Source organism: Pteropus medius, unplaced genomic scaffold (genome assembly GCF_902729225.1).
Source record: "Pteropus medius unplaced genomic scaffold, Ma_sr-lr_union100, whole genome shotgun sequence".
Lineage (NCBI taxonomy): Eukaryota > Metazoa > Chordata > Mammalia > Chiroptera > Pteropodidae > Pteropus > Pteropus medius.
This window is the reverse complement of record NW_024349800.1, coordinates 61029653-61041053: the sequence shown is the minus strand read 5'-3', so window position 1 is coordinate 61041053 and position 11401 is coordinate 61029653. Positions and strand designations below refer to the sequence as shown.

Genomic DNA, 11401 nt, shown 5'->3' with positions numbered 1-11401 from the left:
GGCAGAAGCATGAGGGCAAAGAAAGGGGACCCCGCGAGGCTGGCCTGACGCTAGCTCCTGGGGTGCAGGTGGCCCCGTCCAGAAGGCAGCAGAGGTGTCCCAGGAGCATGCCCGGAGGGCGTCCGGGGACTGGCGGGGGAACTCTGGGAACAGGTGCAGACGGGCCCCGGGCCTCTGCAGGCGCGGAGGAGGGGGACCAGGAAGCTCACAAGACGCCGCCTGGCTGGTTCCGGGCAGACGGAGGGGCCCTGGGGTGAAGAGGCGGAAAGCGGGTCCCCCTTTCCGCCCTGCCGTTTTGATTCACACTGAGAGTAGCTCTAGGGTGTGGATTTGACTTTTGAGAACCTTCACGGTGGCAAGACTTTAAGCGTCCCAGAAGGTCAGTGCCCTAAAACTTAGAAATGGAAAAAAAGAAAAGGGAAGTATCTGTGGGAAAAAGAAAAGTCCGCTGCAGAGGGTGCCCCGCCCCGCTCGCCTTCCGAACGACAACGGCAGCCTTTCCGAGCGCTGGAGGCTTCGTTGCCCGCCGTTGCCTTTGGGGAGTCCCACAGGGGAGGCCCCAAACCCAGCTTCCCACCCAGCCCTGACTCCAGCGACGCATACTCACTGGGAAACCTACGAGCTTTAATTCTGGGACACTTTTTCATTGACAAGGGTCAAAAATCCCAACTCAGCTAAAGCTAACAAATGGAGGCGGGGGCGGGGTGTGGATTTGCCCGCTCACAGGCTCACAGCTAGGAAGTCTGCGGACATCCAGGGCTCCAGTGAGTCATTCGGTCACTCACTAGGTCTGCTCTGCTGTCCCTCTGTGCTGGCCTCGCTCTCCCCTGCTGCTGGCAGACCCTCCTCCCATGGTGATGCCGGGGGCCCTGGCACGTCCTCACAGCTGCCCTGGAAAGAAAGACACTTTCATTCCTGCCAGCCCCTGCTCAGATCCCAGAAGGAGCCTATTGGTCTGGTTTATGTCACATGCTCACCTTCCAAGCGTTTACTGTGTCCTGAGGAAAACAGGAATTATGATCGGCCTGGGGGAAGGAGCTGGGCAGATACCACTCCCGTGTTTCCCATAAGGCCTTTCAGCCCTCAGGTAAATACCCGGAGAGAAACAAATGAGGAGAAGAGCTTTGTGCAACCTCTAAACCCCCCAGGGTATGTGGGGGGAGGGAGGAGAGCGCTAGGTCCCTGCCCAGCAACAGGGCCACCTACCCGTTTGTACATAAAATGCTCTTTTCAGTTTTCCGCATACACTGAGAGTGTGTACAATAGACAGAGGCGTCTCCTGTGCTGGGCAGTTCTGAGATGGACCTGCCATCTCCTGCCCTGGGGTACAGCCCCTCCCCTCCACTGTGGGCGGGACCTGTGGCTTGCTTCTGGCCAATGGGATATGCCACATAGGATGTCGTTCCCGTGACCACATCCTGTCATACAAGACTCCGTCGTAGCTGACTAGAGAGAGCCTCTCCTGCTGGCCTCGAGGAAACGAGCTGCCAATGAAGGGGCCTGTGGCAGGGAACTGCAGGCCACCTTTAGGACTCAAGCATGGCCTCCAGCTGACAGTCAGTAAGAAGCCTGTTCCTGGGCCATACAGCCTCACGGAAAAGAGTTCAGCCAACAAGCTGAGAGCAGGAGCAGATTCTCCCTCAGTCACGTCGTCAGATGAGAACGCAGCCCAGCCGACGCGCCACTGAGGATAAACGAGACCCCGAGCAGAAGACCCAGCCACGCCATGTCCAGAATCCTCTTTTACTATCTCACGGAAACTGTGAGATAATAAACACGTGTTGAATACACCCCCATTTTTTCTCTGCGGCAGAGAATTACTGCAGCCGCCTACAGATGGGTCTCCCTACCTCCGGCCTTGTGCCTGCTCAACCTACTCTCTGCCCTGTGGTCAGAAGCGTGGCCCTAAAATGCAAATGCGATTTCCTCTTCCCCTTCGTGTTCCATTAATGCCTGCTCTTGGTTCTCAGAATAAAATACAAACCCTCAGCACAGCCTGCAAGGCCCTTGGCTTGCCTTATGAATGTGTCCTCCCCCCAACTCCCCGTCTCTGTGGGGGTGGGGTGGGAACCGATCTCCCCTGCCTCGCATGCTCCAGCCTTCCATGATCCACTCATTTTCCTCTGAACTGTTGCCCCAACACACATGCGTGTGTGTGCGCGCACACACGCACACGCACACACACACACGCGCACACACACGCACACACACACACACCCCTTTTCTCTTCCTTTTCCTTTTCCTCTGCGAAGCTCAGCTCAAACATGGCCAGTCCTGACCCTAGAATGAAACACCTGTCTGCAGTGGGGTCCCCGCTCCCTGCGGTTCCTCTGGCCCAGCTCCCAGTGCTCAGTCACCTGTGTGTTTGCCCCCAACCCCATTCCTCCCCCAGACTGTACTCCAGGAGGGCAGCAGGAGCTGGCTGTCTCAGGATCCCTGGGACCAGCTCGGGGCTGGCTGCCAGCAGGAGTCTGTTGAAATGACTAAATGAATAGCACGTCCACTTTCTGGATGGCAGTGGGGTCATTTAACCCTCTCATGTCCTCTACATGAGGAGTGGGGGCTACACATGAATTAGGCAATCTTGGTAACAAATGCTTCCCAGTCCCAGCGCCCGATCCGGACCGCCTGGGCATCTGTGGTCCAGCTGACATTGGCTGGAATCTGGAGGCTGGTTAAAGCCCACGGGGACTGTTTTGTCTGCTCTCTGCCACCATATCACCATCCCAACGATGTGCCGTCATAGCTCAGAGCGGGAAGCCGAGGCAGAGAGGAGCCTGCCTCCCTGTAACCACCACCCCCTCCCCACCAGCTGCCGAGGCAACCAGCCTGGGTGTGTCCCTCTGCAGAGGAAGTGGTGACCAAGCCCATCCAAAGGCTGGGAGGGCTTTTCCCCAGCGTGGGGAATTTCCAAACAAAGCCCTCGGTGGGCCCCCGAGGGACAAGGTGTTTCCAGCACCCTTCCCACCGACTCCCACCCAGAGGAATGTGCTGGGCCTGCGCACTCTCGGCCCTCCCTTCCTTCCCCACCCAGAGCTCTGTGCTGGGAGCCAGGGAGCCAGGGAGTCGAGGGCTGGGAACTTGAACGGCCTCCAAGCCCTGCTCTGCACAGCGCAGGGTCAGTGTGTCTGAAAACGCTCCGAGGCCTGGCTGCGGTGGAGTCTGCCCGCTGACAGCACCCGGGACCGCCCGGCCTGGGGTGCAAACTGTGGTTTCCTGCACCGCCCCCGCCCCGTGGGACTCAGGTCGCTGGGGGGCCCACATCCGGGGCTATCGATGATGCAGTCCCAGTATGAGGCTCCCAGCTGTCCCTTCTCTCCGAGGCATAAAATAAAACACACACAGACACACTGGTTCTGACATGAGGGAAGACTGGGCCCGGGTAAGCCAAAAAGCAACCTGCTCTGAGCGGGGGTCACTCGGATGCCTGTTCGTGCCAAGTGTGGTGGAGCGTCCTCTCTCCGTTGGAACAGCTCAGCCGGGGCAGGCTTCTCACTGCCATTTTAGAGCCACAGAAACGAAAAGCCAAGGTGCTGGCTGGGCTCCTGAGGGGCCTGTAGGACGCGTGGGCTCCGATGGTCAGTGTGGCCCTGGGTCAGAGGCTTCCGGGACGGGAAGGCCAACTGCAGTACGACATGGACAGCCCTGCGCACGTGTGTGACTTTAAAAATCCAAATAGTGTATGTGCGTGTGTGTGTGTGCACGCGCGTGTGTGTGCAGCAGCACGTTATTGACGATATGCGTGTATATAATATCGCGTCGATAATCATCAATCACCGTGCGTAATAATGATAGCGTGTAAATGGTCGAATGGCATTAATGTATATTATTATTGATAAATTGATATGGAGTGATGATATTGTAACGTAAGTAATTATTGTGTAACATGTATGCTCTTAAATATTATTATTACGCAGCAGCGTGTGTAATGTCTTGCGTGTATGTTAATGAAATGACAACAATAGATATCGTGGTAATAAATAGCGTGTGTCGTCGTGTTACCACTGTGCCTGTGGCGTGTGTTATATTGCATGTATATAAAGTCTGGCACTGGTTACCCGCCCAGGGAGAAGCTGAATGGAAGAAGAGGGGAAGAATCAGCAGCTTTTTTCTCCACATGATGAGGAGAGGGGGGAGGGGGAGGAGAGGAGAAGGGGAAGAATGAGGAGAATTTTACTTCGTACGTGCTTTTTTGTGTTTCTTTTCTATAATGAGGACGAGTTGTTTTTGCAATGGTAATATTAAAATTTATTTAAATTACTATGTAAAATAAAGAAATCTTCAGTTGGGCCAGCCACACGGACATTAAGGATATAACCAGGGACTTCAAACCCCTACTTCGGTCCGAGACAGCGGCACGCGATGGCCCAGCCTGCACACCTTCACCTGTGGGCAGGGCCTGGGGCGGGGGTGGGGGGCAGCGAGCCGAGGAGCAGAGCAGGCCGCTGTATGATTCGGATAAGTTCCTTAACCCCCACCTTGTCCTCAGTTTCCGCCTCTGCACAGTGGGAGTGATGACAGCTACAAAGTCCACGTACCCCTTCAGTGAGATCGGGGGGAACGTGTGTGCTGACAGCACCTGGCACACCGTGTGTGATGACAGTGGCCTATATGACCAACATTTTCTTCACTTTATATTAATATCGTTTATATTACTTTATATTGTTATCATTCGGGGCAAAGCCGCACGACTCCCCTGGTCCTGCTGTGCTCGGCTCTGAGCTGGGTGGGGCATCTACTTCAAGGGGTTAAAATCCATTTCTGTATTTGCCGAGCCAGGGGGCTGGCCAGTATGGGGCCACAGGGCCAGGGCAGCCTGACAGAGGCTCAGCCTGGCTGCCCCCGAGGGCGGGAGGGAGGAGCAGGCTTCGGGACAGACCCTGGCTCAGGCTCCTTCCGGGCCCACTTCTCCACTGGCCACTCTGCCAACGTCTGGAGCTGCTGCCCAGCTGGGCTGGGTCCAGGGCCACACTGGGTCACTGGGGAAGCCAGGCTGGCAGCGTGCCCATCACAAGCTTCTGGCCAGGCAGAGGGGCTGGGCGGCCCTGGGGACACTTGGAAGGTGGCCCTCCCAGGCCAGCAGGTAGTGCATGCTGTTGCCCAACGCCCCACTGGCCTCCAAAGGCTTTCTTCTGATCGCAAGGTGGTGGCATCTGTCTAGGGAGCCTCGTGACGCAGTGGGCGGCGCTGAGCTGGGCGCCCGTCTGGAGGCCCGGGTCCCAGACGTTTCTCTGCTCGCGCTCAGAGGCGACTTGGACACGTTGCTTCTGTTCTCTGGGTCTCGGTTTCTCTTCCCACAAAACGAGGGGTCGGACCAGAACAGTGGTGTCCACAGGATGGTCCCTGGACCAACGGTGTCGACATCTGGGAACTTGCTAGAAACGCAAATTCTGACTCCATTCAAGACCTGCTGAATCAGGAGCTCTGGGGAGGGCCCGGGCATCAGCATCCGCATTTCAACACACCCTTGGGGGATTCTGATGCTGCTCGAGGTCAAGGGTGCTGGACTGGATGCTGTCACAGCTCTTTGCTGGGGCTTATTTCAATCTACCGGGCACCCCTTACACATGCGAAGGTGGTACGACATGTCATCTATGCTGAAACGTCACCTCCATTCTCTGGATAGTTACCGCCTACTTGTCCCTAAACTCCTGTGGGAAGCTGTCCCAGAACACTCTGCTGCCAGCTCTGTGAGCAGGAGTGGTCAGGTCCCCTCTGTGTCCCTGTACCTGTGTCTCCGTTATGGCCCTTGGTTTAAGTACATCACCTTCTTCGTGGGTCAGTCTCCTGCAAATGGCCGGAACTGAAGGTCAGGGTTGATCTTATTCCTCCACGGTCCCATATCACATAGTAGGGCTCTCCTTCCCGCACCATAGGTTGTCCTGCCCAGGGTCCCTGCCAAGTATCGGTCCCCTCAGAGAAGCCTCCAGGGGCCCACTACGCCCACAGCCCCATCCTGGGGCTTTCCTTTAGCAAAAGTTTCGGGCCGGGCACCTGAGCCCGGGGGCCTGATGCATAGATACAACCTGGTTCTCCCTCCTGAAAGGTCTGAAGACACAACACACAGAGGGTGTGCCTCCCTGAGGACAGAGAGAGAAGGCTGAGCGCAGCAGCCACGAGGCAGCCATAGCCGCCAAGCAAAAGCTGTGCGGGGGGCTGGGGGGGGGGTGCGGAGCATAATCAGCCCCCTCCCTCACCCCCCCGGGGAGGGGCAGAGAGCTGGGAGGTGGTGCACCCCACCGCCCCAGGCACACTGCCAGGGACACGTGTGCTCTCAGTGCCTGTCTTCCAGAAGACACTTGGGAGAAGGAAGCCCTGCACTTGGGCTGGAGAGAAGGATCCTGGCTCCACCAGCACAGGCCAGTGATGACAGACAGGCTACTTTCCTCCCTATTCCTCGGTTTTTTCATCTATAAAATGGGGCTGGAAACCAGAGAACAAAAAGGGATGAAGAGCCCACACCTCACATGACTCTTAGCCCGTGTTTGGTGTTTAATACAGGTCTGTTGAGCTGAAGCTCCTTGTAACTCAAACACATCAGAAAAGGCATCGCTATTCTTTCTCTCCTGAGCAAAGTGGCTCTGTGCGACTCACCAGGCATCAGTTTCCACATCTGTAAGGTGAACAGGTTGCTCTGGATGGTGTGTGCCTCAACTACCCCTACAAAACCCTCTGCTCCCCCACTACCAGTGTCCTCAGGGGAAGGAGACAGGACCCCTAGGGTGTTAGTAGCAGCAGACACCCATTGCCAGGCAATTGGTGGATCGATCACTCAACAGCTAAGGGATTAGGGGGTTGGTGATTTCATTAATCCATTAGTCAATCATTTTTTAAGTCATATAGACCACGGGTCAAGCAGCTGGTCAGCTCACAGCACGTGCTGGTCCTTGTGCAGCCTCCGGTCTAGTGAGCTCAGCCCAGGGAGAAAGAGAAAGGCAGGAAGGATGGGCTGGACCCAGGCCTGGCGGGCAGCCAGCTCACCCTCCCAAGCCAGCGCTCCCTGACCCACCGCCCAGCCTGGCAGGCAGGTGGGGCGGGCAGGGCAGCCCCCAGCCCCGCTTTCTTCCTCTTGGCTCCACGGCTGGGCTCTGACCAAAGACTGAAAACTCAAGAGCTGCCAAGGCCTGGATGGGCACTGAGGGTCTCAGAGGGGAGGAGTCTGCGTGCTGCGGGTCCTCCCCTCTCAGCCGCTGCCGGGCCCAGGGCGGAGTGGAGTCAATGCCAACTGTCTGCTTCTGACAAGGCCTGAAACCAGCATCGCCAAGCTCCATGGGGAGAAACCAGCATCGCCAAGCTCCGTGGGGAAAAACCAGCCCTTGCAGAACACGGTTATTGGAGATAACCTTCAAAAACATCTCATCCAGAGTCTCAGATTTGCGCACTTCGCTGACGATGAAATTTCAGAACAAACTCTGGGGTCTACCATTGGATCGCCAATGTTTTGTTTTCATAAGTTAGGGCATTATGTACCATCTGCTATCACCATCTTTTCCTAAGAGAAAGGACATTCTAACAAGAAATTATTAGGAGTATATAATCTCTGAATAAATAATAGCCCTTAAACTGTACTTAACTACACACACCAAAAAAATGCATTCTCTGTCCTTGTGTTCAAAGCAAAACCAGGAAAACGAACGTGCTCATAGTACAGGACTGATATGAACCACAGGGCTAACCCGACTCCACTTTGCAGGTCAGAAAATTGAGGCTCAGAGATGGCAACGAGACCTGCCCCAGGTGACCCGGCACTTCAATACCAAGAGCTAGGACAAGAACCCAACGCTCTGCTCAGCGTCACGCCAACATTCTGGCTAGGTCTTCGGCAGCAGGCAGTCGCTGTCACCGTCTCTGGCTGAGTCCTTAACATGTTTCTCTACTCCAAACCCTTCCCACCTCGCCAGGGCACCCTCCCCAGCGGAGAGCTTATCCTCCAATGTCACCGAGAAGGTGGGTCACATGTGAGCACCCTGGCCTCCTCCCCTGTCCCAGAATCTTCTGGATCCGCAGCCATCTTCCCTTCCTGCCTGTCCTTCCTCCCGCGTGTGCCTCACCAGTCCCCCGCCCAGCCCGCACTTCCCAACCTCTTCCCTCCAGCGGCCCCTCCCTCCCTCTCTCTTGCGTCATTTTTCTCCACTGACCCTTTCCCTTCAGCAGATAAACACGCTCCGGGTTTCTGTACTGTCGTTTAAAATTCCTTCCAAAGTTCACGGAAAAAAGAAATCAAGATGGCTTTTACATATACGAAAACTCTCAAGTAAACTCCGTCAAAAGAATACACAATAATATCATGAATTCTCACTTTTTCCACTTAGCTTGGTAAAAGTCAGAAGATTCAAGAAGGCCTGCGTTAGTGAAGACGTGGGGAAGTGGCTTTACGACCATTGCTGGCAGGATAAATGAGCATAAAAGCACATGTGGAGGGCGATTCGACTATTTTTTCTAAGTTAAAAATGCACGTCCCCACATATCCGAATTGTCATAGCAGCTTTATTATTCATAACAGCCCCAGACTGAAAACAACGACGCTGATGGCCACCAGCAGAGGAATCTGCCAGTCCACTGTGTTCCACAGCAACGAGAACAAAGGAATCCCAACTAGATGCAACAACACGGCGGACTCAAAAGAGAACAACTTCCTATGTAATTCTCTTTGTACAGGTTCAACGCAGGCAAAAGTGATGCTTGGTGTCAGAAGCCATGATAAGGGTCATCCCGGACGGGCACCAGGGACGGGGCTTCCGGATACTACTAACATTCTGTTTCTTGATCTGGGTGCTGGTGACCCAAGTGTGTTTGCCTTGTGAAAATTCGCTGAGTTGTGCACTTTCCTGTATTTATGCTATGCTTCGATTGAAACTTAGCAAAAACTAAAATAATAAAAGAAAAAAAAAAAGCACTACAAGAGTAGCTGACGCAGCAATTCCAATTCTAGGACGTGATCCTGTAGTGACCCTTCCATGGGGACAAACGGCGTGTGGACGCGATGTCTCGGCAAACTGGAAACAACCCAACCCCCTGGTGACTTAAGCAGGAGCGGTTAAATAAATAATGATATGTGGATATAAGGAAATATAATTTAACTACTACAAAGCATGAGGCTGGTCTTTGTGTACAGATACGTAATAGCCACCAAGACACGTTGCGAAGTCAGCAAGCGAGGTTCGGAAGGTAGAGACCATTATCCTTTGTGTCACAGTATGTTTGCATATACATAGACTCTCTCCGGAGGGACACGTGAGAAAGTGGTGACAGTCTAACCAATGGCAACCTGCTCTGCTTTACATGGGCGTTATCTGTGTCTGTGTTCAGTCTGCCTGCTAGTCCTTCTCTGCCGGGAGGTCTGTGGTGCCTGGTGCTGACGACACCTCAGCAGCGTCTAAGTGAATGGCCTCTGTCTTCGGTTTACAACATGTCCATATCCCTGACTCCACGAAGGACCAGAATCTGGGTTTGGGCGGCAGCCGCAGCCTGGAGTGAGAGAGTGAGTGAGTGGAAAGGCTTCATGGAAAATGGTGTCTGGGTAGCGGCAGGAGAGGAGAGGGGCGAGATCAGCACGAGCGAAGACCTGTCTTTCTGGAACATGAGCTAGAGGTAGGCAGAATTGGACCTTATGCCTTAAGGGCCCGGAGCCTCTGCTGCCCCAGTTTCCAGGTGTTCCTGTTGTCCAGGGAGCAGAAACAAGCTGAGGTGAGAGAAGCTGGGGCACCAGACTCCCGGAGAGCTGCTGCCCCCTCCCAGTCTACAGGAATAAGACTCAGCCAGCTGCGACTTGGCCACACTGGCAGCTGGGATTTGGATCCAGGTTTGACTCCAAAGCCCTGGGTGGCCCTGCTGTTTGGAAGTCAGGACAGGCTTCCCTGAGAAATTGCGGTGCCGTCTCACAGAGCACGAGTGGAGAAGCGTCGAGGTGTTCCATGCAGAAGGAACGCCATGTGCAAAGGGGTCCTGTATTTGGGGAACTGTTTGGAAATGATGCAGGAAGCTGGAAGGCAGTGGCAGTCATCGCAGAGATCATGGTAGCCTGGACAAAGGCAGGAGTGGGTGACAGAGAGAAGTTAATAATCTGAGAGAGATTTAGGAAGAAGAAGGGCATGAAGTAACTGGCGGAAGGGTCTACAGCCGCGCCACCCTGAACACACCGGATCTCATCTGATTGCAGAAGCTAAGCAGAGTCGGGCCTGGTTAGTACTTGGATGGGAGACCACCTAGGAAGACTAGGTGCTGTAGATGTAAAAAAAAAAAAAATTGGCAGAAGGAAACAAGTGCAGAAAAGGGAGGATTTGTGGGTATCTGGAGGTAAGAAACCCAGATTTAGATAGAATAAGTTCAGATTCAAGGACACTGAATTTGAGATGTCTGCAGGACAGCCAAGCTGCAGGCGAGGGGGCGGGGAGTGCAGTAAGTGCTTGCCTTTATTCACTTATCCAACCAACAGTTACTGTTAGCTGCAGTGAGCCAGGAACTAAGGGTTCACGGTGAATTAAGCTAGCTCCCTAACCTAAGAAGGTTCTCTCTGGTGGGAAGACACTCAACAAATAACTAAAGAAACAGAAAAGTTACAGGTCATGAAAGGCGCTGTGGAGGGAAAGGCGCTGAGAGCCTGGGGAAGATGAAACAGAAAGAAGTTGGCGGTCACCGTACTCAACCCCTCCGCCCAAGCACGGCAGGCCTGTGAGGAACAAGTCGTGGTCAGAGCCGTGGGCCCCATCTCCTTCCTTCTCAGGATGAAGCGAACGGAAGTACAGGGGTGGGAGACGAAAGAACAGGTTTCATCAAGCATCTTTCAGGTAGTTAATTGGCTTGGCTCCCCCCCTCCCCTTAACAGAGTGGAAACTGTAGCCCAAAGCTGCCTGGGGAGGGGCATCAGAGGCAGACACAGGCGTAGAAACTGCTCTGGGTGCCCGCAGAAAAAAGAGGATGCAGGTATGTCAGCTGGAGCCAGCCAGCTTTCAAAGCTCTTCCTGGTCAGTGATGCACTCCTAAGAGCTGACAGTAGATTAATAAAAACTAAAAACAATTACCAGGTGAGGCCTCCAGGTGAGTCCCCTCTACTGGACAGTTTCAGTCCATGGAGTCTACGACCTGAGAGACTGCAGGAGGCGGCGCCTTTAAGCGCAGTCCCTCTCCCCAGCCAGCGCGGCCAAGCCCAGGGACTTCCCTGGCTGCAGCTGCGCCGCCCGCGCCGGCCGCGCCGCCGCCGGAACCTTTCCCCTACTTTCCAGGGCCTCAGGCCCCGCCCCTTCCCCGGACCAAAACACGTGCCGCGTCCCGCCCTGCCCGATCACACCGCAGCCAGGCTTTGATTACGCGACTCCCCCCGGCGTCCATTGGCCGGCTGTGCTCGAGCCGGGCGCGGATTGGCTGGTGGGCGTCCGGCCCCGCCCCGGCGGGGGCGCGGTGT

General features: G+C 54.9%; 2 long non-coding RNA genes and 1 pseudogene across 2 annotated transcripts; 1 reads left to right on the top strand and 2 right to left on the bottom strand.

Moving 5' to 3' along the window:
• Positions 1-603: 603 nt before the first annotated feature.
• Positions 604-1098, bottom strand: LOC120622123 (uncharacterized). Its single transcript, XR_005658430.1, has 2 exons — positions 978-1098; positions 604-891 (listed from the first exon to the last, which is right to left on the bottom strand). It is a non-coding gene; the product is annotated as an uncharacterized LOC120622123 (long non-coding RNA).
• Positions 1099-8469: 7371 nt separating this feature from the next.
• On the bottom strand, positions 8470-11397 carry LOC120621976 (uncharacterized). Its single transcript, XR_005658381.1, has 2 exons — positions 11022-11397; positions 8470-10021 (listed from the first exon to the last, which is right to left on the bottom strand). It is a non-coding gene; the product is annotated as an uncharacterized LOC120621976 (long non-coding RNA).
• LOC120622434 (uncharacterized) lies at positions 10112-10230 on the top strand (annotated as a pseudogene).
• Positions 11398-11401: the final 4 nt, after the last annotated feature.